General features: G+C 43.3%; 1 long non-coding RNA gene across 1 annotated transcript in view; it reads left to right on the forward strand.

Annotated features, from left to right (window-relative positions):
* Window positions 1–22,712, forward strand: part of LOC142483965 (uncharacterized) — a 70,717-nt gene that overhangs the window by 18,057 nt on the left and 29,948 nt on the right. The window contains exon 2 of the long non-coding RNA XR_012797514.1: window positions 4,252–4,383. This is a non-coding gene — a long non-coding RNA (uncharacterized LOC142483965). The remainder of the gene's footprint in view (window positions 1–4,251; window positions 4,384–22,712) is intronic.

A 22,712-nucleotide genomic window follows, 5' to 3' on the forward strand; every position in this document is an offset into this window, starting at 1 on the left:
GCGAATACCAGTGTAGGGAATGAATAATCTAATAACACTAATAATAAACTGAAAATATAGCAACAATAGCCAATACGCCAATGCAAGAATTAATATCACCATAGAGAAAATCAAAAATTAAAGGGGTAGAGGGGAAAGGCGGAGAAGGGGAAAAAAACATGAACGAAAAGGAAAAAATCACAAAAATGGAAAAAGGAAAGCAAACTAGGGGGGCGACGTTTCGAGGGGTGACCTCTTCATCTGGCCCATTCCCCCTGGTCCCAAAGGGTCCCAGAGGTACTTCCCTAAGCCTTCCCTCCCCACTGTCAAATAATCCCACACTCAGCTAATGTTATAAATCTAAAGTCTAAAGAGGGCAAATCATATAAGCAGATATCACATATCAAACATTAAATGTAAATGCAAGAATATTGTAAAAGACACAGAACATATGCAGATATCAGATGTCAATCAGTGAACAAGTATAAGCAAACCCTCTATCAACAGCTCCTGGTGCCCTATCGAGTGCTTGGGCAAGCTTGGGCAATCGAGCTTTGTGCTCCATCAGAACGCGAGACGCAATCTCCCTAGAAAGACAAGCCTTTTTTTTTTTCCCCCTCTGCCATAACTACTACATCAAAGGAGGCCAACTCCAGTCCTCAAGGGCCATCAACAGGTCAAATGTTACGGCTATACCTGCTTCTGCACAGGTGTCTGTCAATTACTGAGTAACCTGCTCTGAAGCACTGTTTGTGGCCCTTGAGGACGGGCGTCGGCCACCCCTGTACTGCATCTCGAGGTACTGAAAGTGTTAAAGGCACATTTTAATTTGAACCTCTCAATGCTTGGGGGGTCCGCTTTGCAATGATGTTTTGATCTCTCTGGCATCACATGGGTTGACGTTTCCAAAATAATTGGAAATTGAGTCCACCAAACTAAATGTGAAATGACATCATCCTTAATCCAATAATTTAGTCACGGAACGTCTTGACTTTTTTGAGTTTCCGCAGGTTTCTTTATTTTATCCCATGTTATCCTTTGCTCCACTGATGTGCCTCCAATGGTAGACGTGGGCAAATGAGCACTAGTATATTAGTGATCAAAGTAGTTCATGTGGAGTAAGCATGGTTGCCATGGTAACATGCCCCTTTAACCCTTTGAGTGCCAGAGGGCTCACAGCCTCTCCCCCATGTTGCAATCGTGATCGCTCCTCAATGATCACTTGATGCAGAGCTCTGAACGCAATCCCTCCCTCTAGAAAGCGAGCAAAAGGTCCATCACGGAGCTACTGTAACTTCCTCAGGGGGTGGCTGGTGTGGCAGACCTCCAAGATTCAGTAGCTACCATGGGGCACCCAAGGAGTTAAACTAAACAAGGGAAGACCAATTAAGAAGTGGTTTGAAGATGAAGCATTAAAATAAACACATGGAAATGAGAGGATAAACTGGTAGAACTTGGGTGAATGAATGATAATAATTTTTCCCCAAAAATAATTTTGGGGAAAAATGTTTGCTAAAGAAATTCACCGAGCAGTAAAATTCATTATACAAGGGTGACGTGTCCCTTTTTATTATAAATATATATTCTGAGAGAAGAAAATTTCAGAATTTGTCAAAAAGGAGATTTGATATTGGCATCTCTCGTGTCTGTCTGTCTGTATACATACAGAGGCAAGAAAAAGTTTGTGAACCCTTTAGAATTTTCATATACAAAATGTCAAACCTAAAATTGTATTAGATCTTAAACGAAGTCCTAATAATAGATAAAAATAACCTGATCAAACAAATGAAACAAAAACATACTGTAATACTTTTTCAACATTGATTTATCCACAAATGATTCAACATTCAATATCTGTGTGAAAAAGTATGTGAACTTTTAGATTCAGTACCTGGTGGCGCCCCCTTGAGCAGCAATGAATTCAACTAAGCGTTTCATGTAACTGCTGGTCTCTCACTTCAGTCTTAAGGAATTTTGACTCATTCCTCACAGAATTGCTTCAGCCCCTGGATGGCCTTACATTCTCCTCTAGAAGCTTCTGATACAACGCAGATTTCATGGTTGTATCAATGATGGCAAACCTTCCAGGTCCTGAGGCAGCAAAGCAACCCCAAACCATCACACTCCCACCACCATGCTTGACAGTTTTCGCCAAACATAATGTTTCTATTTGAGGCCATAAAGATCTACCTTTGACTCGTTTGTCCAGATAACATTGTTCCAGGAGGCTAGTGGATCTTATTTGTGCTCTTTGGTGAGCTTCAGAAGGGCAGCAATATTATTTTTAGAGAACAGTGTGTTCCTCCTAGCTATCCTTCCGTGAACACCATTCTTGTTCAGTCTTTTTCTGACAGTTGTTATGAACACTCGCATTAGCAAAGGCGAGAGTGGCAAGCAGATACTTGGATGTTACTCTGGGAAGCTTTTTCAGTGTCTTCTAGCTGAATCTTACAGAGTTAATTGCACAATGAAACCGTGTGTGTGTGTGTGTGTGTGTGTGTGTTTGACTTTTGCGCTAATTCAACTTAATTGTTGACTGTGTAGCCATTTTATGTTAATTCTAGATGGGGGTCATTTTTGATGATTTGGTTTATCTTTACAGGATTTATGAGCGAGTCCCCTCTGGACTGTCCAGTTTCACCTCTCCGGTAACTTAACTCAGCATGTGTTGTAAGTTTGTGTGATGGGGGAACGGGGAAAAACATAAATTAAGTCAGGTAGGTGAACCCGGGGGGAGGGGAGAGGAGGTAAATAGTGCAACAAGCACACAAATCTATGTCTCGTACCAGAAAGTTAATACTCTGGTATTGGAGCCATGAGCTACTAGGCAGCATGCTCGCCCCAGACATCAGGTCCCTCTACCTTACCCCATAGGTGGGAACTACATTTTTCTGGTAAATATTAGAGACCCCGATGGCAGAGAAAAGGAGAGCGGCTAGCCTTAAAGGGAGCCCCCATCCATCCCTGTCCCCTGCCAAAAAACTTACTCGAATTGAACTGGCATAACAGCACTTTTAGTTAAAATTAGGTGAAATCCCATTAAGATTTTACATGTTGAACATTAGAACCCATATAAATCATAGTATTGATATAAACAATACAACCATGGTTAAAGAACGATTTGTTTTCTTTGCCACTTCTCTGACACTTGTTACAGGTCTCCCCACTGGTAATAGTGAGTAATACAGGGTTTTATGAAGACTAAATCAAAATACTTACAGTTACTAACTTTATATATACATCATTTAGAAAGAAGTCTCTCCTGTGTATAAAATGTGTCTCTCCTCTCAATCTCTGTTCTCTGAGTGATGCTGAAGTCTTCGATTTGGACTTTCATGTCCCCAAAGACACACTTCCCACTTTCCCCAAATCCGTAAAAGAGGGTTAACCATCCTCAGACGAACTCTGTAACAGGGATCCAGATTAGTAGATCTTTGGGGCTCTTCTGCATTTATATATTGCCATTTCGGGAGAGCTAACCATTCACTCATAACAGCAGAGAGAACCTGAAAAAAACAGCACCAGGTCAGAGATAAACACAAAAATTGACGATCGCAAAGCATAGTTGCATAATCCCACCACAATTAATTGTAAGAGATAATAAAAACAAATACTGTAGGAGAAATAGCCCAAAACGTTTCTCCCTCTGGGTTTATTTCAAGAGGTATGCAAATATTTGACCTTGGCTCTCTCTGTCGGAGAATGGTGGCCCTTGCAAGATTATTGAACACTTGAATTGGTGCACTTTCAAATTCAATTTCAGACCCTCCTCTAGTTCTGCAGCCGTTTTGGATTTCTCCCTTAGTGGTAACATACAGTAGTGTAGCTTTACTATTACGTCCATATTTCTGTTGGGGATTGGAGAGTGTGGTCCTAGGGCACCATGTGCCCCAACTATATGCTTCATATCTTCAGTTAATGAAGGACTAATAAATGTTAATAACTGTTTTAGGTAGTGTTATAACTCCTCTGCTGTAATGGATTCTGGGATGTTTCTTAATCTTAGATAATGGCTTCGTTGTCGAATTTTCAGCTCTTCAACAATATCTTTAAGACTTAGAATTTCGTCTGACTCTCTGAGAATTTCATGGTCCATTTTAACCTGTATTTGCAGAGCCTCCTCCATCTTAATTTCTAGGTTGTTCTTACTCCCAACGGTGATGTTTCTTGCTTGAATTCCAAGACTGCTCTGATTTCAGGATGTTTTGTTATGCTTTTGAGCAATTCCTCCAGGTCTTTCTTGGTTATTTTTGTTTCTTCTTCTTTCTCCAGCGCTGAGTCGGACGCCACAAGGGAGGCGTCACCATTTTGTGTCTCGGCAGGTTGAGGGACGCTTCTGTGGAAGAAACGTGATACGCCTGTGACGCCTATCATTTAGCCTTCGGAGGCGTTCTAGAACAATTGGTGAGCTTTTTATGTTCAATCTCTACCAGTTTTCTTGTGATTTGGGTAGATTCTCAGGTTTAAAGTAGCAATCCATATAATATCCTACATGTGTGTTTGTTTTTTAAATAAAACAATGCTGTAATAGATAATATATTTACTACCTTCTTTTTTTTTTTATTATTTAATTCAACTTGTAATGCCATTTTTATTGAGTTTTTATATACTGAGCATCTTTTGATGATTTCTATAGCAGGCTTTATCCCACATCCCCAGCAGTGCAAGATCTTTGCAACACTTTCCTGTTTGTGATAATGTGTTGCTGATGCCCCCAGCATTTTGAACTGCAAACTGCAACAATAGATAATGTTACCGTAGTAATATAAGAATACATTGTAGCTGCTGAGTTACACTGACTGAAGGATTGATTGAAACTGAAAGGCAGCCATTTAGTGAGCCCTGGGAAGCAGGATCTTTGCTGAATTAGTTGTTAACAAATGTTTTTGTTTTTTTTAAGTGCTCCTTGGATTGCCTATTTAATACCGGAGCAAAGTGTGTCTGCTATATGCACCCAGTATACAGCTGCGGCCGCCTTTATCCTAATGCGGACATAGCGGCGCAACTCTGATAACCGCGGGCAGATGTAGTATATTTTTTTTTTTACGGAATATGTTCCGGTATTTTAGCGCTCGTAATATTAGCATATTATTAGCGCTGTCTGCAATACCGTCTTAAAACTCAGGTGGGCGTTCGCGAGCTGTTGTCTTCAAAGTCTAATACTGTAGCAGTTCAACCTACGTCAGTACACAGTCTGCGTGTGCGTGCGCAGTCATTGTAAATTTGCATATTTATACATGCATGTACAGTGCTGTATGTCTCATTTGAACATTGTTGAAACGCATAGGCGTGTACTGTAACAGTATCACATTTCGGCGTATACAGCGCTCTCCCCTCGCTCGCCCCCGCACGCACACAGACTAATTTACTGCACTGCAGTATTTCAACTTCTTATCTTATCTACAGTACAAGTCTCCCACACCATTCCTTTGAATGGGTGTCTTTCTGGTTTCAATCACATTCACAGAAATAACCATAATATTAGATAGATTTATACTATAGTAATATTAATATGCAGCAATACTATATAAACAATAATAGATAGATATACTGTATTATATAGTTATATAAATATACTTACGCGTTAGTTACCGTTGATGTCCTCGTGCGTTGTTTGGTCTTACCGTGTGCATGATAGCACACAGTGGTTGTTGGTACGAGGCCAGAAGCAGCTAACCTGCGTTGGATATCTGCAATTCGTTGTCCGCTCGTGTACATCTCCTTAATTCTCATGCTGAGATCCTTTGAAATCTTTTAACAGGCATTGCTGCAAGTAGAAAGAAATACAAGCACAAGAATGTATATTCGATGTTTAGTCGATGTGTATTCAATGTGCAGTGAATCCACAAAATGGATGGTGTATTTATACGTTAATGACTCACATTAGAGTACGCCCACTTTTAACACCTGTACCTGGTCGCCATGCATAAAAGGTTACACACTTTGCATAGCCCACCTCTCGATGATCTGATCTGATCGAGGGCTGAATATATCTGATAGGGGCACGGGCCGTTTACAATTACCCTACCCTGAATATTCAAGTATAATTGTTATGTATCATTGCTGCATCGTTTGTATCCCTTCCTCCCCCTCGGCTCATTATATGTGGTTGCTCACTCTGCTATCTGCTATTGTATAAGCTACAGCGGCACATTTGAATTGGGGGGCCATAACTTGATACGGACTAGATCCGTGCCCCAGAGCTGAATATTACATTTTGTAAGCTCTTGTGCACCTAGCTATCGGCAGCCCAAATCACAACTGAGATTTGTGTGTAGTGTCACAACATTTACTGCTGTCTGTGTATTGTGAGGTTTTAACAAGCGTTATTCAGTGGCACATTTGAACTAGGGGGCTATAACTGGATACGGACTAGATCCGTGCCCCAGAGCTAAGTACCACATTTTGTGAGCTCTTGTGTGCACTGTTCATTAACACTTGTATCACCATTTTACCCACTTAGAGTTAGGCTATCTCAACCCCTAAGTGGGGACCTTTCACGACCAGAGCTATTTCTACTATTTAGCCCACTGTAGCTGTATTATCACTAGTGAGCTCTCACTCTATTGCTTTATATTTTGCATAGCCTTTTGGCATATATCTGTGCATTACCAGTCCACCGTTACCTGTATTTATGTTACAGGCTTTTTAACCTTGTTATTGCTGAACCAGGGGGTTGACTATTCAGTCATTGATTGCTTATCACTGCTAATTAGCAGATAGGTAGGATCTCTACCTTTCCCCCTAGATTTCAGTTAAAGTATTGTATATTTTTTGTCTGTTATGTGTGTTGTTTTACCACTGTCAGTTGTTTATTTATCTCAACGATTTTGACACTTATTTTAACTAATACAATTAAAGCATTTTAATTTTAAATTTATCATCATCTCATTATCACTTACAACGAGTGCTGCCCTGAGGGTGTCTTTGTTTCCTAGTAATTATCCTGTTCTCTCCCCTTATTGCACCGTTGTTTATTCCATTTCATCATAGGCTGATGCGAGGGTCCCCTATCCCTTTCCCTTTCCCCAAATATTGTGTTTGAAATCTTTTAACAGGCATTGCTGCGAGTAGAAAGAAATACAAGCACAAGAATGTATATTCGATGTTTAGTCGATGTGTATTCAATGTGCAGTGAATCCACAAAATGGATGGTGTATTTATACGTTAATGACTCACATTAGAGTACGCCCACTTTTAACACCTGTACCTGGTCGCCATGCATAAAAGGTTACACACTTTGCATAGCCCACCTCTCGATGATCTGATCTGATCGAGGGCTGAATATACTGCTGCGGCACAGTTTATTCGAGCATTTGCCCGTTCTGTGCCGCAGCAGTAGCCTGGCGCGCGCCCGAGAGTGACGGGCGCGCGCCGAAGCAGCGGAAGAGCGCCCTCCGATCGGGGCGCTCTCCCTACCGCTGCCGGGTCCGCCGGGTCCCCCGGAACCCCCTGCCGCTGTCCCGCGATCGCGGGACACCAGGGCTCCCTCGGGGAGCCCCTGGACGCGCGTGCAGGGGGCGAACGCTCCCGAAGACGCGTGACCGCGCGTCTATGACGCGCGGCACGCCGAGGGGCGGCCACTAGCAAGCCGGGAAATCTCCCGGCTTGCGGATCTGGCCGCAGTGTGATAAACTGTGTCGCCAGTGTATCTGATAGGGGCACGGGCCGTTTACAATTACCCTACCCTGAATATTCAAGTATAATTGTTATGTATCATTGCTGCATCGTTTGTATCCCTTCCTCCCCCTCGGCTCATTATATGTGGTTGCTCACTCTGCTATCTGCTATTGTATAAGCTACAGCGGCACATTTGAATTGGGGGGCCATAACTTGATACGGACTAGATCCGTGCCCCAGAGCTGAATATTACATTTTGTAAGCTCTTGTGCACCTAGCTATCGGCAGCCCAAATCACAACTGAGATTTGTGTGTAGTGTCACAACATTTACTGCTGTCTGTGTATTGTGAGGTTTTAACAAGCGTTATTCAGTGGCACATTTGAACTAGGGGGCTATAACTGGATACGGACTAGATCCGTGCCCCAGAGCTAAGTACCACATTTTGTGAGCTCTTGTGTGCACTGTTCATTAACACTTGTATCACCATTTTACCCACTTAGAGTTAGGCTATCTCAACCCCTAAGTGGGGACCTTTCACGACCAGAGCTATTTCTACTATTTAGCCCACTGTAGCTGTATTATCACTAGTGAGCTCTCACTCTATTGCTTTATATTTTGCATAGCCTTTTGGCATATATCTGTGCATTACCAGTCCACCGTTACCTGTATTTATGTTACAGGCTTTTTAACCTTGTTATTGCTGAACCAGGGGGTTGACTATTCAGTCATTGATTGCTTATCACTGCTAATTAGCAGATAGGTAGGATCTCTACCTTTCCCCCTAGATTTCAGTTAAAGTATTGTATATTTTTTGTCTGTTATGTGTGTTGTTTTACCACTGTCAGTTGTTTATTTATCTCAACGATTTTGACACTTATTTTAACTAATACAATTAAAGCATTTAAATTTTAAATTTATCATCATCTCATTATCACTTACAACGAGTGCTGCCCTGAGGGTGTCTTTGTTTCCTAGTAATTATCCTGTTCTCTCCCCTTATTGCACCGTTGTTTATTCCATTTCATCATAGGCTGATGCGAGGGTCCCCTATCCCTTTCCCTTTCCCCAAATATTGTGTTTGAAATCTTTTAACAGGCATTGCTGCGAGTAGAAAGAAATACAAGCACAAGAATGTATATTCGATGTTTAGTCGATGTGTATTCAATGTGCAGTGAATCCACAAAATGGATGGTGTATTTATACGTTAATGACTCACATTAGAGTACGCCCACTTTTAACACCTGTACCTGGTCGCCATGCATAAAAGGTTACACACTTTGCATAGCCCACCTCTCGATGATCTGATCTGATCGAGGGCTGAATATATCTGATAGGGGCACGGGCCGTTTACAATTACCCTACCCTGAATATTCAAGTATAATTGTTATGTATCATTGCTGCATCGTTTGTATCCCTTCCTCCCCCTCGGCTCATTATATGTGGTTGCTCACTCTGCTATCTGCTATTGTATAAGCTACAGCGGCACATTTGAATTGGGGGGCCATAACTTGATACGGACTAGATCCGTGCCCCAGAGCTGAATATTACATTTTGTAAGCTCTTGTGCACCTAGCTATCGGCAGCCCAAATCACAACTGAGATTTGTGTGTAGTGTCACAACATTTACTGCTGTCTGTGTATTGTGAGGTTTTAACAAGCGTTATTCAGTGGCACATTTGAACTAGGGGGCTATAACTGGATACGGACTAGATCCGTGCCCCAGAGCTAAGTACCACATTTTGTGAGCTCTTGTGTGCACTGTTCATTAACACTTGTATCACCATTTTACCCACTTAGAGTTAGGCTATCTCAACCCCTAAGTGGGGACCTTTCACGACCAGAGCTATTTCTACTATTTAGCCCACTGTAGCTGTATTATCACTAGTGAGCTCTCACTCTATTGCTTTATATTTTGCATAGCCTTTTGGCATATATCTGTGCATTACCAGTCCACCGTTACCTGTATTTATGTTACAGGCTTTTTAACCTTGTTATTGCTGAACCAGGGGGTTGACTATTCAGTCATTGATTGCTTATCACTGCTAATTAGCAGATAGGTAGGATCTCTACCTTTCCCCCTAGATTTCAGTTAAAGTATTGTATATTTTTTGTCTGTTATGTGTGTTGTTTTACCACTGTCAGTTGTTTATTTATCTCAACGATTTTGACACTTATTTTAACTAATACAATTAAAGCATTTTAATTTTAAATTTATCATCATCTCATTATCACTTACAACGAGTGCTGCCCTGAGGGTGTCTTTGTTTCCTAGTAATTATCCTGTTCTCTCCCCTTATTGCACCGTTGTTTATTCCATTTCATCATAGGCTGATGCGAGGGTCCCCTATCCCTTTCCCTTTCCCCAAATATTGTGTTTGAAATCTTTTAACAGGCATTGCTGCGAGTAGAAAGAAATACAAGCACAAGAATGTATATTCGATGTTTAGTCGATGTGTATTCAATGTGCAGTGAATCCACAAAATGGATGGTGTATTTATACGTTAATGACTCACATTAGAGTACGCCCACTTTTAACACCTGTACCTGGTCGCCATGCATAAAAGGTTACACACTTTGCATAGCCCACCTCTCGATGATCTGTATCTGAACTTGCCCTTGTCCAGATACTGCATTGTGCCATCTGCTTCCATGGATCAATCCCGATTCTACGGACGCAGGAACCCACTCGCCTCTGCCGTGCCTGTCATGCAGAAAAGCGAAAGGCGGCAGCCGTTTCCAAGCCAAGGCCAAAGCGATAGGCTAAGGCTAATAAAGAAAACTTCTGCTGACCCCAAAGGCTAAGGGTTTTAATACACGTAAGCCTTATTATGTCAAGAAGAAATTCGGTGATGTACACTCAAAGCAAAACAAATGGCAGCAAACCCATCGAACGCTGCAGCTGCTCTCTCGGAAATCCACGGGTCACTATCTCCATTACGCTTAGACGACTCTGCCGCTTCTCTCCCGGAAATCCACAGGTCACTTTCTCCATCCCTCTTCGACGACGCTGCCGCTTCTCTCCCGGAAATCCACAGGTCACTTTCTCCATCCCTCTTAGACGACGCTGCCGCTTCTCTCCAGGGAACCCCCATCTCATCCTCCGTAGCACCCATCCACCCAGATGTCCACAGCACCCCATGCAGAAGATCCAGCTCGTTAGACCGCATGCTGAATGGGTTAAGTGTCGATATCCCCGGGAACTCTGCTATGCTGGTAAAGATAGATCTTCTTTTAGAGACCATGCTAAATATGGATCAATGGATGGAGAAGATGGATCAATGGATGGAGAAGATGGATCAATGGATGGAGAAGATGGATCAATGGATGGAGAAGATGGATCAACGGATGGATCAACGGATGGAGAAGATGGATCAACGGATGGAGAAGATGGATCAACGGATGGAGAAGATGGATCAACGGATGGAGAAGATGGATCAACGGATGGAGAAGATGGATCAACGGATGGAGAAGATGGATCAACGGATGGAGAAGATGGATCAACGGATGGAGAAGATGGATCAACGGATGGAGAAGATGGATCAACGGATGGAGAAGATAGAGACTGACATAGCGGGGATACATAATTTGCTCGGAGTTCATGCCCCTGTATCTCCGACGCCGGAGCAGGAGGGTGGCATAGATGGGATGAATGGGACCTTCGTCCGCCTTCCATCACCAAGCGCACCCCCTCCACCAGAAGAATATGTGTACATGTATGCCGTTGACGAGGATGACATGACAACCCCGTCAAGACCACGCCAGGAGACAACATGGCGACCAAGACAGGAGGAAAGCATCCTCCCAGACAACCTACCCTCGCCCACCGCCACAAGCACACCCACTCCCAGAATCCAACCCACATAAGCTTGCATCGATACGGTGCCCGACATCATCCTGCGCAAGCTGCCCAATCCACTCGGAGAAGTATAGGGTGATGAGTGCTGGTTTACCCCAGAAGTATGGCATGTTAATTTTCAAGCACCACGTGTCCTACTTGGTGTACTGCGGGTGGGCCAACAATGTAAACTACGAAGGAAATCGCGAAAAAAGGGCGCTTCCTGAAAATTTAAGAAGGACTACTGTATTGTGGAGGAATTGCGGCGCTATTTTTCAATTACAGATCCTGTAATGAAAATCGTGAGAGACGCCATTAATGGCATTTTGCGTCATACAAGGCATCGGCCCTGGGAGGACAATCTGTTGGGGATCGAATTTGTGTGACTGTTCAAATGTTGTTTATTTTTTGACTTGTTGCTTGTTTTAACTTGTATTAATAAAGAAATGTTTTTACCAACACCATACTGTTGTGCTGTAAATGTTTTGACTTTCTGTACTTTAATAAAGGAGATGTTGCGTGTTTTAAATTTTATTAATAAAGAAATGTTTTTACTTAACAAGACCTGCACAACTCCAGTCCTCAAGGGCCGCAAACAGGCCCGGTTTTCATCCTGAAAACCGGGCCTGTTTGTGGCCCTCGAGGACTGGAGTTGTGCAGGCCTGACTTACTGTACTGTACACCATCCTACTGTAAATGTTTTGAAGTGCTGTACACTTTAAATGTTTTTAAATTGTATTTGTAAATAAATGTTTTTACTTACTCCATAAATGTTTTTGTACTTACTCCACCAATAAAAGAAAATGTTGATTTGTTTTAAATTGTTCCATTGTCTCCTTTTATACTGTAACAAAATACAGTGTATACTGTAGGCATGCTCAGTACATCACAAGAGTATTAAAACAATACATGCTGTACGGATATATAATACACATACTGTACAGTATGTACTGGAATACATGTAGAATAAATGCATACTTTTAATTTTTCGGGTTTATTATACAGTGTATATATATATATATATATATATATATATATATATATATATATATATATATATATATTATATATATATATTTATATAAAAAAAATATATATATATATTTATATAAAAAAATATTGTATACGGTCTGAAAACAACAGCATTTCTATTTCAGGTTTTCTATGAAGCTCTCAGTTACAGTATTCTATCCTAATCAATAACAACGGCCACTAAACTGTAGACTCCGGTACGTGGTTTTTAAAATCCGATTCAGCAATGTGCAGGCATTGTTACACAAAGCGATATTATCCATCGAAATCCCTCCATTTGCTGTTTTCCGCATGAGATGAGAAAGTTTTCTTTTCTGAGGAAAAACAAAAGTACAAGTTTTACTGTAATGGTCAGTCAGTCCCCTAAAGAAGTTCCCACAGTTAGTCCCACCAATAATTTTCTCGGGGGGCGTCTCCTGTTCACATGCGCCTACTGTCGATGTGATGACAAGCATATGCGTTTCAAGACGGTTCCAATGCGCATGCGCCTAGCTTTCCACCAATTGTTCAGTATCTACTGTAGAAGCTGCTCAGCCAATGATATTGCTTACAGGAGAATCGCTTGACACTGCATTGATATTGATATTTCAAAAACAGAATAAAATACGGCAACATTACTCACCATAGACTTTGCCAATCAGCTGGCACCGAGCCACTGCCAGTCCCGTATTCTTGATTATACACGCCGTTTACAGGTGACAGCGGAACTACTACACCTGTAGTCAGCTGATGAGGCTGGAAATCGCTTTGGTACATGCAAGCTTGCTGGAATCTATACGCGAAATCCGACTCAGGCTGCAGGTGCAGGTATCCGGGCGGGGACAGACAGCAAGGGTTGCCGGTCACCAGGTTTTCACTGACGGTCGGACCGCTATTGGAAGCCGGTGCTGGCGCATTGCTTGCCTGCGACTGACGTTTCTTAGTTGGTTTAACATGAGCTTTCGCCTTTTGAAGTCTCCACGATCAAAGATACGGGAAAAATCTTGTGCTACACACCAATACCCTCCAATAACACCGGGATCAATACGAAAAAAACATGGATCGATACATAATTTTTTCCTTATTGCACGCTTCCACACATGAGCAGCTGGTGAAAATTTGTAAAAATCATAGTTTTCGATAAAATACTGATAAATTTGACCAACTATTGCCATCTTATCATCTGTTGCATTAATCGCGGCCCATATTAAATAAGCGTACGTTCTGTCGGGTTTTTGGTACACGGACTGTTGTGGTGCACTCATCTCGGAACTCTCAGGACAATAGAACACCAGACACTACGCATTTAGTTTTTAATATGAAAAGCCTAAATTGATACATTATTGTAACTTCTTCAGTACCAAGGTCAATTTACAATGGACCACTGTGGTATTTTTTCAAACACCTGCAAGTCGACACATTACTGAAACGCATGCGCATTACAATTCATGAATATCTGCCATCTGGCGGATACGCGAAGAATTGCAACCAAGTAAATCCGAACCATTATCAATAAACACATCAATAAACACATGAACCGCGGGTGACGCTGGCATGAATGCAACATGAATGCGGCATGAACGCGGTGAAGTGCATGGCATTCGGAAAGAATCCCCGAAAAAATTCGGAGATGTCGGAGAATAAAAGGGGCCGCGGCTGTATGCCCTTTTTATATTATTCTTTGATATTAAAAACATTAAAGAAAAATGACAGTATCATGTAAACGGGCAATATTGCCTAAGACGAAAGTGAACGAACGACAATGGTGTGTTTATAATTGCAGGTTAAATGTAGCTGATACTGTAATCTGACATGTATAAATTCTTTAAAATCTTTTAAAAACTCTTAACATTTCCATGGTTAACAAATACTTTGGAGGGTTTTACAAACTGTGCAGTATGTAATGTTTTGGTGATAATACTGTTTGCCGGTTTACAAGACGCAAGGTAAATTTTTGGCTCCTTTAGTGGGAATTGAATCTTTCTTAGGCCGCGCTTATAGTGCCGGCAGCTTTTCCCTTTACCATGCCCGCGGCCTTAGGAAGCTACCGTAATTACACCGAGTTGTTTACATTTTGTTTTGACTCGCTACATTGAACTGCCTATTTAAGCCGGAAGAACATTTCTCATTGGTGTGAAATATCTTAAATTGTTTTGCTTTTTGATGAGATATTTGCAAGATGTCGCGTTGCTTAACAGTGGGCATTTTGGACAGCGGTTTAACCAGAATCGCTCTAATCGTTACTAAGGAGCCGTGAAAGGCATAGAAATATACAGTTTGACGACGGGAAAGAAGAGGACCACTTTGGCCACCTAGTCTGCCCATTAACCTATCGGTTGTTTTTTTCCATATTTGGGATTTGCCGTGTGTCTATCCTAAACATTTTTTAATTCCCTTAATGTATTGGCCCCTATCCCCTCTGCTGGGAGACTTTTCCAGGGATTCACCTCCCCCCCTCCCATTCTGTGAAGAAGTATTTTCTCACATTTCCCCTTAGCCGTCCGACGTCCATCTTCAGAGCATGATCTCACGTTCTAACACTTCTCTAAAATATCCTTCCCTTCTGTACCTTTATTCAAATTCTTTACATAATTTGTAAGCTTTAAGCATACTGATAAAAAAGACTTTCAGGAAGCAGGGGGTCCCCAGAGCTGAACCGCGTTAATTTGATCTCCGGGGAGCACTTGCTTCCCGGGATATATACCTCTGAAGGTGCCACCAATTCTTCATGCAGGTTTACATTTGTGGCGTAATGCAGGCCAATATGAAGCTGCGACGGATTACATCAGTAGTCTAGGCGGAGCCACGCTTTGTCATATCCCCCCGGTCTCTTGTTTCCACCAAGCTGTGCATATTGAAGTTCTTTCCCGATACGTTTTCTGATGTAGACCAGGGGTTCCAACTCCAGTCATCAATCAAGGTGGGCAGCCACCAACCAGTTAGGTTTTATGGATATCCCTACTTCAGCACAGGTGGCTCAATTGACTGGGCCACGTGTGCTGAAGCAGGGATAGCCCCAATACCTGGCTTTTTGTTTCCCCTTGAGGAGTGGAGTTGGTCTCCCCTGATGTAGACCATGCACCATTTTAGTAGCCCTTCTTTGCACAATCTCATCATCCTGGAGATATGGTCTCCAGAACTGAACACAGTAATCCAGGCAAGGTCTTAGCATTGATCTATAATGTGGCTTCACTAGATCTCTTTCTATACTGCTAACAACTCTTACTATACAACCTAAAATCCTGCTGGCTTTCCCCCACTACTTTGTTGCATTCCTCGCCTATGTTTAAGACTGCACAGATATTGATTCCCAGGTTCTCCGTAGTGGTTTCCATGATAGTGCCAATAATCCTGTAACCTTCTTTTGAGTTTTTGTAACCGAAGTGCACTTTTCTGCATTACATAGTAGTTGGCACACAATCCCTCTATTCCTCCAATCTTCCTAATTAGTCATCTTGTTTACCCCCTTGGGCTGTCAACCCTTTTGCATATCTTCCCATCTTCTGTACAAAGGCATACTTTCCCTTCCAGACCTTCAGCAATGTCGCGACTAAAGACATTAGAAGGACCGATCCACATTGAGTTTCAATGCGTGGTCAATCTTGGCAAAGTGTGCCAGCTTGTGGGGGAAAAAAGGGCGTATTTCACCTGGTTTGTGAATGTTGCACATTTTCTACTCATTAGGTAATGCATTGTTTTAATGTGACCACTGAAAACCGCTCCCAGGCTTGTTATCAAAAGCTGGTCGTGTCTGCCAAGACGTGAGCATTATCGGCAATCGGGAGGCAAATGTGTGCATGATGTTTATCATCCGGAAAAGAACGACTTCCTTCTGTACTCAAAGTACTGCATTAAAGCAGCAATACCCAAGCAGCCTAGTGGAGTTTAACTCTTATATTGTTAGTACCTTGCCTCTCTTTTAGGGTTAGGCTACGCCCCAGTGGTAACTGCGGTGCGCGCCTGTATGGGGCAGGCCCCAGTGGCTGTGTGGGCGCGCAAAGCGCTGTGACGCTTACGCTGGCAGGGAAGACAAGAATTTTGTCTCCCCGTGCCGCAACGCGATCACGTGGTCGGCACGCAGCCAATGGAAGGGCAGATATGCCCCCGCTCCCCCGTGCATCCCATCGCTCCCCTACAGACCGCACAACACGGCTTTCAACTGTGCACGCGTCGCAAGGCCGCCAGGCACGCGTGCTGCAGGTACCACTGGGGCCGTAGCCTTAGAAATCATGATTTAACTTTGAGTTGACCATGGTAACCTTCAGACTGTGCTGGGCTCCCGGACCCTTAATATTTCTCATTTTTAAATGAAAAACCACGTTGGAAAGGGCCAGAAGAGATCTCAAAGTAAAAAAAATGAGGTGTCACCAACCATTGAGAACTGCTGCTTTAAGATGTTTGCAGTCAAGGGGCCGGCGTCAAACATTGTATTATGCTGCAGTCCCTTTTGGCAGCCGATGTTTAAGATACTGCATGCTTAATCCAGTCACCCGCATGGTAACCGTTTCACTGCCAGAGAAGTTTGCATTGCACGTCCTGCGGGCGGCACAAGGGTTAATCCACCCTTGTGATGGGAGACGCTAATAAAGGACATTTTCTTTTAATTGCAGATATTTTCATGCTGCTGTTGGGTTTCACCACACACTGGCTTCCTCCTTTCTGTAGCCGTAGACCTGATCCCGATTGTTCTCCTTATGGGGAATGTTTGTAAACAAACGAGGGGAAACAGGTGGAAATGAAGCCCTACTTAGGAAACGTTCCCTTTGATTACTGTGTAATTACCTCAAATGCACAGGGGAGGATGTATAGAAAAAACACCACCAACCCCCACATGAATGCAGGATGCAGAGGAAGAAACTGTAGGATTTTTTTAATTTTTATTTCGATTAACACATTTGTTTTATTATAAAGCGGTTGTTTAACCCTTTAATTGCACCCTGAACATCATGAGGACTGGCACTCTAGGGGCCCTATGACATGCAGACTACATCCTGCTTATAATGGCTGTTTCTTTTTTTTTTTTTTTTTTTTTTTTTTTTTTTTTTAGTGGGGGAGATCGTTGGGGCGGCGAACGAGATCGGAACGGAAGTGGATTACCCTTCACTTCCATTGATTTACATGCTGGGGGGCCTGCCCTCGACCACATGAGTACTATACCAAGCCTTCCCCTGTTTGAGATCCGGAAGACTGGTGGCACCAAGGTGCATCCGGTCTTGTGGCAAAAAGGGTTAGGGTTGGGGTGCGCAAACTTTTTGCCCTGAAACCTATGCCTGCTCTCACCCACTGCTCGCGCCCGCCTTACCTAGTCTGAGGTGTCAACTTACGCTGCGTTGCCATGGCGGCGAATCGCCCAAGCTGACTGAGTCAAGGTAAGGGATGTTACAGAGGCCTCACGCGGTCCCCCGGTATTTAATCTAAATGGGGAAGAGCGCGGGGCCACTGTCATCACCGCGCCCCCCTTGGAAAGTCAGGAGGTACGCGCCTCCCAGTTTGCACACCCATAGGTTAGGGCAGCGGTGCGCAAACTGGGGGGCGCGACCCCCAGGGGGGGCGTGAGACTGCCGATGTGGGGGCGCAGGGTTTACAGAGGCCCCGCGCACTTCCCGAAGGCACTTAAATTAAGTGCCGGGGGAGCTGCAGGGCCTTTGTAAACCTTACTTACCTTGGCTCCAGCGGCTTCCTTCCTGTGTCGCCATGGCAACGCGGCATCAAAATGACGCCGCAAGGTCATGTGACGTCACGTTGCTATGGCAAGGTGACGTCATGAAGCAGGAGCGCGGATAAGTGGGGGTTAGGGGGGGGGGCGCGGGAGTGTGGGAACCGCAGGCAGGGGGGCGCAGGGAAAAAAGTTTGCGCTCCCCTGGGTTAGGGGACCCCCCCTAAGAATCAGTCTTGTATAAATAACTATCCAAAACAATACTAAAAAAAAACAAAAAGTACTAAAAAAAACGTGTAAGTCCAGGATAAAAAGTCAAACCCTTTACACAAAACCTTGAGATTCCACTGTTCCAAGTTGCAACACAATCTGGAGGCCCTGATAAGGATGGAGTTCCATTCTGTTATCTTGTAGTCTGGGCTGTGTTATCTTGGGGCTCTTGAAGGGTCATGACTGGTTGAAGTGGTATTAATGTTTAGCACTTTCCCCATCTATCACATTTCTTTGAGCTTTGAAAGGACAGCAGAGCTGTGCTAATATTTGATAATAAAGCTACTGCTGTTTAAGATGTGAAGTCCCTCCAAGAGACATATTGTAACCCTGAAATAAAGTCGTAACACTCGGCTGCCTCTGCCGTTTCCGTGGCTGCGTCATCATTTGAGATTCATTGAATATATTTACTGATTTGGGCCTGGTAACATATGCAGGGATGGCAACAGTATAAAATCAGTGAGAGCGTGTGTGTGGGTGGACATAGGAGGGAATAGATCTTTCCAGTGGTGATCAGCACAATGGAAATACATTTTGTACCTCTTCGGTGTCAGTAGGGTCAGCAATGCCCTGCCCTGTCATGCGATGCTGGCCATTCAGGCACTGAATGAGTTTAAAGGGCCACCTACAAGGGACTAAAGGGAAGTGATAAAAATGGCAGTTTCCCTCCCACCCCCTGTTTTTTGTTTTTACATTGTGGAAAATTGGAGGAAAACCCTGTGAATTTCAGGTCTGGGGGACACTCTAGTCCCCGAGATACATACCTGTAACTGTAGTAATTTTGCATACAATGTAAGTGTGTTATAATGTTTACAAAAAGCTTCAGAAAGGGCAGACCTCTGGGGGTCTATGTACTAATAAACACACAGATACCCATCAAGCTCTGAGAAACCCCAAACATAATCACATAAGTGTGTGTGTGTGTGTGTGTGTATAATTGTCAAAAGGAGTGCTAGAGGGCGTGGCTAAATGTATATGTTGCATAGCCTCCCGGCCGCTATGCCTTTTTCTGGGCCCTACCAGTGTACGCCCTGTTGGGTGCAGTGGTTGGGCTAATTCCTTCAGAAAGGCTCTGTATGCTTTTGCAGCCTTGGCTGAATTAGATGTATCCAAGGGCGGGCCTTGGCAACAACCAGAAAGTGTCAGCCTGAAAGGTGAGTACTGATTGGATTACACACGAGATGTGATGACCTACTGTATCAGTATTCAACCTGCTCTGTTAAGGGGCAGGGTTACAAACACCAACCCAAAGGCTATAAGTACTGGCACTTTCCTAAAATCTGGGCTCTCTCTGTCAGTCTCTCTCCTCCCTCTGGGAGTGAGCACCATCTGCCCTCCATCTCAGTAGGAGATGTGAGGAGGAGTCCATCAGGCCTGGTCTGGGCCTCAAGCCTTAACCAGTGCCTTTCACTGGGGGAAGCGGAGGGAAGAATGCACCTGTTATGTTTATTCAACCTGCATGCAATAAAGATCCAGTTGTACCAGAATCAGTGTGATTTCACTGTCTTACTGAAAGAACAAAGGTGTCAGTATGGACCATGTACTGCTATCACAGAGGCTCCATGCTGACTGGAGGAGCTGCACCAATGAATAACTAAGGTAACCTATAAACTTGTCCTGTTCTCGCCACAACACCGCGGAGCACTGAGCCCTCCTGTTACCACACACGTACAGCACAACACAACACGTAGCTAGTGAAGAAGCAGACCCCCCGCCCAGCCCCCACCCCCCCACAATATCACTTGGGGTGGGGGTACAAGGGCTACATATACAACAAAAAACAAAGATGTCCAAAGCTAATTCTCATATGACAAAAATGCACAGTGCAATACCTATATATTCTCTTGAAAAAGGGTCATTTAGTTTAACCCTTTGGCCAAAGTGTCTTAAGCCTGCTGCCACTTTCAAGGCATGACTGTTAGCAGGTCCTAACACTCACCTGAGTTCAAATTCTTATTTACCTGTATAATTACAGGAAGAATGATCTGCATTGGATCTGTCATAACCTGGCAAAATGAAACTCACCTGCCAACTAAATTACCCTTTTACAAGAGATATATAGGTATTGCACTGTGTATTTTTGTCACATTGGAAGTAGCTTTGGGCATCTTTGTTTGTTTTTTGTGGTCTATGTACTAAGGCAATTTTGGAGCAATAATGGTGCAAAGACTTTCATTGTTGTTTTGCACTTCTTTGCATAAAGGTGTTTGCTGCAATTTTTACCCGATGTACGTCAGTTTAGGATTTGGGTGCTGTCAAAAGGAGATTAGGGAGGGATTACAGTACAGGAAGCACCTACTGTATAGTGAAATGTATCAAATTATGGGCATCTTTTCTCCCATCAGCATCAGCGTTAAGTCCACAGAGGCTGAGGTGGCATAAATGTGATGCACCCTGAAGCACAAAAGGGTGCAACGCATAGAAACACGTTTTCCTTGTGACTTGATTCGTAAACCACTTGGGTATCTGTTCTTTCTACCATTGAAGTAAATGGAGAATTAAAGAGACATCCGAGTTGATGCCCAAGAAAAGGCGTTGGTTATACGAAATAAAACAATTCTACAGTACCTTGTTTATTTAAAACTCTAGAATCAGGAAAGTCCTGTCTGGATGGACATCTTTTTTATCAAAAACGGCCTATGATGCAAATGCTAAATAATTATTGGAAAAAAATGTTGACATGGACTGATGCAATGCTAATGATTGGTTAGTCTGGACCATCCCGAACAGGGGGAGGGGTGTCTGATTTCACAGAATTGGATCGTTCAGAGATTTCACAATTGGGATTAATCTGTACCACAGATCGGATCGAGGAGCCTGAATCCCAGGCATAAATGAATCAAAATCTTCTTTCTGCCTCTGATTCCCTTCTCCTAAACCTGACTGTCCGATACCCTCCCTGTAGCTTGCAACCAGGGAGCGGTTATTATCTTCAGTTAACAAATCCAGTCCTCAAAACCCCCCTTAACAAGTCAGGTTTTAAGGAAATCCCTGCGTCAGCACAGGTGGCTCAGTTGAAGCGTTCTGACTGAGCCACTGATTGAGCCACTTGTGCTGAAGCTGGGATATCCTTAAAACAAGGAAAATCCTCACTGTAAGACGTGTGCAGAGGTGCATACAATGGAGACCGATTTGGGTGAAAATGATATCTTGGCTTTATTTATCCAGGCAAAACATACAAAAACAACACAATAACAAACCCCTATCCCTTTCTAAGGGCTAACTTACTTCCCAAGACCCTATCTGCAGGACTGGAGGGATATTCCCATTACCTGCCTATCACCCCAAAGTCTCAGGAGGTACCTTAAGCAGCTGGCCCTCCATGTCAGTCTCTGGCAGGTTCCTGGATCCTCTGTGTCCAGGAAATATAGGTCTCTGAGTGTCCGGGTATCTTGATCTCAGCACAGTCTTTGTGCTCAAGATAGTGTCTGTGTGCAGGCTTCTCTGCTCTCCTTCTGTTAGCCCAAATGTGAGCTAAGTAATCTCTCTCCTGTGCCTCACATGAGGCTTTTTACAGAGCTCTCATTAGTCCAGGTGGAGACTAGTTAATTGAGTGGCTGCAATTAACTCTCTGCTGGATTCTTGGAGCTCTGAGGCTGCTTCATTTAAACAGAGATATGTCCCTGTTACACTCACCAATATCATGTTTTTACATTTTATGTAGGAGATTTATTTAATGTTATCTTCTGGTACAATAACATACAGATGTAGTAAAGCTTACTGCGTTGTCTGCTGCGGTACCGTGAAGGTCGCGGCTCGGAATAATTGCCGGGGGGAGGGGTTCCATGGCAGCGCGATCGCGGCAGACACTGGCGCCCGTGGCGCTGGGAACAGCAAGTCTTCTTATCATCTGTACTTCTAAATTCTGTTTTGACTAAAACGGGTCAAAATAAAACATAAAAGGGTTCACAATGAACTCTGTTTTTCTTTGAAGGATAATGCACTCGAAACCAATAATTGCTCCACCTCTATAGCACTTCTGCAAACAATTAACCTAATTGACTATTTAAATCTTTACTTTCTCAATTATCTGGACGAGAGCACAGTGTTTCCGGAGAGCATCGCTACATGATGTCGGCCAGAGCCAGTGGAGGATTTCTGGGAAGCACTGAACACCGGTTATCTGCAGTGTAAATAAGAAACATAAAATGTTTCCGGAAGCAGATAATGCTTTGAATACCTGGAAATAGCCCCTGGATCGCCGTTATATGCTGTATCTATACGTAATTATTTGAATTGCCTTTTTACCTATTATGCTTTTACAAATCTCCTCAAGTGATTTTATTGCTTGCAATTTCTCTCTACATGTTGTTTTGCCAGAGCATCTTTTTCTGTGAAC

This window comes from Ascaphus truei, unplaced genomic scaffold (assembly GCF_040206685.1).
Source record: "Ascaphus truei isolate aAscTru1 unplaced genomic scaffold, aAscTru1.hap1 HAP1_SCAFFOLD_404, whole genome shotgun sequence".
NCBI lineage: Eukaryota > Metazoa > Chordata > Amphibia > Anura > Ascaphidae > Ascaphus > Ascaphus truei.